Below are 4,300 nucleotides of genomic sequence, written 5' to 3' on the forward strand. Positions count from 1 at the left end.
CCTCCAGACCTTGAAGCTGCTCTCCCTCCTGACTAGTCCAGAATTCCTCCTCTTTAATGTGTGGGGGCTCTGGGTACTCCTGTTCCTCTTTAATGTGTGGGGGCTCTGAGTCCCCCTGTTCCTCTTTAATGTGTGGGGGCTCTGGGTCCTCCTGGTCCAGACTGGAGCTCCACTCCTGCTGCTCAGGGGGATCCTCTTCTTTAACCACCAACAGCTGCTGGACGTCTGCAGGAAAACAGATGTCCAGCACACACACAGACGTTACAAAGAAATATTAGTATTGAGCAAATAGTCTCCTGTAGATACACTTTTTTTCCTGCCATCATTCCCTCTTACACTCCCTGTGCACAGTTACCAAACCAGTAGGAGCTCGCTCAAATTGTGGCAGCGGCAGCTAGCAGAGGCACTTCATGTTTTTCGTAATTTGACAATATGTGACAATGCATTAAGGTCCTTGAAGGTATGACTGTTGCTAGTTGTAAAAAAATGCCGAATTGTAATACTATGGCTACTCCTTTTAATTCAACTAAGCTAATATAGGCTAACATCAGTTGGCACTTGTTGCCATGGCAACGATAAACACTTTCATGCAGCGGACTGAAGGAATGCAAATTGTAATTAAAGCTGCAAGCAGCGATATATGGGCCCTCGCACCTTCCCGCGTCTCGGGGGTACTGGCGGGACGCCGGCAGACGCGGCCGCAAATGTCTTTGACCATCAGACAACGCATCTCGGAGTTCAACGTATTTTTCCAGCATGGACTGATGCTGGAAATGATATAGTGCAAATATTCCACCAGTTCCAGTATCCACTATGTTACATCAGCTTGTTGTTTAATGGCGAATCACGTACAATGGCCGCCACGCCACGGCTATGCCATTCCATCAAATGTAAAGCTTTGAGTAACTTCGAATTGCAAAGGTCTTTAGATTGTAATGACCAAATTTGGAGTGGATCTGACAAAGTCCCCAGGAGGAGTTCGTTAAAGTATAGTGACTAGAAATCAAGGGGAAATTCACACAACTCTAAATGGCCGACTTCCGGTTGGTTTTAGAGCATGGTCCCAAGAGACTTTTTTTTTTAAGTCTCCATGTGATACATACAATATTTGTAGGGGACGCTAACGAGGCAATTTTCAATGGTCAAGCCAAAAAGCCATATGAAATATTTATTTACATTACCTATGACACCTGTGCAAAGTTCCAATGCTTGCTGAGCATCCTAAGCCACAGAAAAATAAGCTTCATTTTTCATGGTGAATGACGCGTTGCCACAGCAATGGGCGCCACATAAAATGGTCGTTCAATGTCACTAGACCATTTCAGTAACTTTTCATCATTAATATCCTTAGATAATCTTGACCAAATTTGAAGTTGATCACATGAATTCTGTGGGAGGAGTTTGTTAAAATACAACGTCTGAAAACGATGAAAATTGCCAAAAAAGCCAAAAATGGCTTAACTACTGTATCGCTCCCTAGTGGTTGAATGGAATGAAAATTGTAGGGTACGTAACAATATACGATGTGCACATATGAGACAAATGTCGCGATTATAGGTTAAATGGTTTTGAAGTTATGAGTATTGAAAAACAAACCCACGCCTTATGAAGTTCATTGGTCCATATCTTCAAAACATAAGGAGATATCAAACATCTTTTAATAAAATGTTATTATATAGATCCAATACTGATCCACGGGAAACTTAGTAGCAATCAGACTCAGCATGTAGGAGGAGGTTGCAAAAAATGGGTTTTTCACGAAATTCAAAATGGCGGAAAATTTTGGTAGGCGGAGCTTAGGGGTCCAACCGTTCGGTACGAGGCTCACGGTTCGGTACGCATGACGAACCGAACACTACGTTTGAATAATATTAGTGCATTTGGAAAATGCAGAAGCTTAAATTGTGGGAAATATTATGTTTTCGGTGGAGCCACTGTTCTCAAACTGGCAACCCACATGACGTAACAGACAGCGTGCTCTCTGACACGCCCACCACCAAAGAAAAATGTTCTACTCCAGTCAGGCACTTTTGCACTGTGAGACACGCTACATTAAGCTAGCTCGCTGCAGTATGGCTAGTAATAGACCAGAAATAGAAGATCCTTCAACGACCTGCAGGTCTGGTGTTTGGAGCCACTTTGGTTTCTCTGTGAACTATGAGGGCGAGTGGTGGATAAAAAAAACACTATGTTGCATTTGCTACAGGAGTGGCTACATCAGTGGGAATACCTCAAACATGTTAACCCATTTACGCCGACATCACCCCAGTGTGGCAGTGGGTGGAACTAAACGAAAACCTGGAACAGCACACACGCTTCAAACTCTCAGCCACTTCCTCTACCCTGTCTGGCAGCTCTCGCCCCAGCCGCAGAAGACCAGTGTCCCTCGGGGCTACTACAGCCACCAGCCCCGGACTTTCCATCGATTGTCCCTCATCCCGCTCTGCCCCCTCTTGTGTCCCCCACGGTCCCCGGCTGCCTGCCAGCAGCACATCACCACCACCGAGCCTGCCTGCTGAGTAACACGGCCACCTTCCCCCGTCTCCTGGTCAGCGCATACCTATTTTGCATTTGACTTCACGTATGAATCAGAATGCATTTAATATTATTATAAGTATGTATTTTAGAGTTGTAATAATAAAATATGATTATTATTTCAGAGCCTTCAACATCGGCTGCAGGACGTGGCCTCTATGGGTCCCAAACTCCTTCCTCTCCCTCCCACTGTAAATGCTTTAAATAATCTGAAAAAAACAAACTATTATAACATGATGGTGACATTAGCCATGATGAAGAGTAAACAAAACATGGTTATGCTTTTTCTGTTATTTATACAGCCTCCCAACCTGCAGAGACCCGACCTTCATCATCCAGCTCCTCGTCTGTTGGACCCACGATATACTTCATGTAAGCTTTCATTGTATGCCAACCCATGAAAATCTGATCATTGTCTTTAATTCAAAGTAAAAAAAAAAAAAATCTTTTAATAGGTCACCCTGACCCTCCCGAGAGCTCAGAGGGATTGGTGTCGTGGGTCCAGTGTGACAGCTGCCACACATGGTATCACACTGTGTGTGTGGGGCTGGGACGAGGAGCTGGATGATGAAGAGGATTATTTTAAATGCAATTTGTGTCCTGATTTTTAATAAAATTTTTGATTGGTTTGTTTTTAAATAAATGTTTGCATAGAACTTTTCAAATCATTTGCAGAAGTTATTTGTCTTTCACTTTAACAATGTAGCTTTTTAATCGTGAATACTTGTGTTTTTAGTTGTAATAGAACTCTTACTCTGCACTGTGTGTTATGACAGTAATTGTTATATACAATATGTGTACATAATTGTTAAATTCCATGCATCAGCTGGTGTTTTGCCAGTGATTGACATGAGAAGAGTTTAACAAAACATCCAGCAGGTGGTGGTATACACTCAAGCGGAAATTAAGGAGCTTTTATTGCTCAATTTGGAGTTGTTGAAGCGTGATATCTTATTGTGAAGGACAGAACTACGTTCCCGGATGTGTTGACAGCATTGATGGTCATTTTTGCGACCCTGTAACAAGCGAATATCCCCGAAAAAACAGCAGCACCCAGTGTTCACAACGAGGATAGAAGTCTGTACGGATTAGGCGAATAGCGGCGCACGGCTAATTCACCGGCGTTAGCATCGTTTTAACGACTCTAGTAAAGGCAAAGCTAACTTTAATAATTACAACAATATTTAGTTTGAAAGTTATAAAGTTAAACTTCAGTTTAACACCATTAAATCAACTGAAAACATAACACGATCATTTTTAATCAACATTTTAAGTGAATTGTATTGGAACATTAGCTAAAAACTGCCCGGTTCGGGGTACAACTCCGTTACATAGAAACGTTATCAGCCGGAGCATGAACAGAAGAAATAAAGTGACCCAACCTGCTCCGTGTAACCGCAGCTGAGGGTTGTAAACAGCGTCCAGGAGTTTCCGTTGTCGCTCGTTCTGCTCTTTTAAAACAGAAAGTTCCTCCTCGTACTCTGCTATCGTTCTTTCAAACAGACCAAGTATCTCCTCATCAGCCGCAGTTAGTCGCTGGTTGAGTAAACATCTCAGCATTTGGACTTTAGACATTTTCACTAAACCACAGAGACGTTTCCTCCAGACAAACTCCGTTAAAAACGGTTTGCTCACTCTGAGCTGCGCTGTGTTGCTTATGTTCGGGTCCGTCTACTTCCTGGTAGCATGCTAACTTCATTAGCTCCGTATGACACCAGGAGACAATCCACCAACGACACACACTTTCTCTCCACACAAACTCCGT

The 4,300-nt window shown here is 43.0% G+C and overlaps 1 long non-coding RNA gene across 1 annotated transcript; it reads left to right on the top strand.

Moving 5' to 3' along the window:
• The first annotated feature begins 2,523 nt into the window (after window positions 1-2,523).
• On the top strand, window positions 2,524-2,862 carry LOC116401526 (uncharacterized). Its single transcript, XR_004214001.1, has 3 exons — window positions 2,524-2,548; window positions 2,661-2,726; window positions 2,838-2,862. It is a non-coding gene; the product is annotated as an uncharacterized LOC116401526 (long non-coding RNA).
• The last annotated feature ends 1,438 nt before the right edge of the window (window positions 2,863-4,300 follow it).

Source organism: Anarrhichthys ocellatus, unplaced genomic scaffold (assembly GCF_004355925.1).
Source record: "Anarrhichthys ocellatus isolate YVR2014 unplaced genomic scaffold, GSC_Weel_1.0 scaffold504, whole genome shotgun sequence".
Classification (NCBI taxonomy): domain Eukaryota; kingdom Metazoa; phylum Chordata; class Actinopteri; order Perciformes; family Anarhichadidae; genus Anarrhichthys; species Anarrhichthys ocellatus.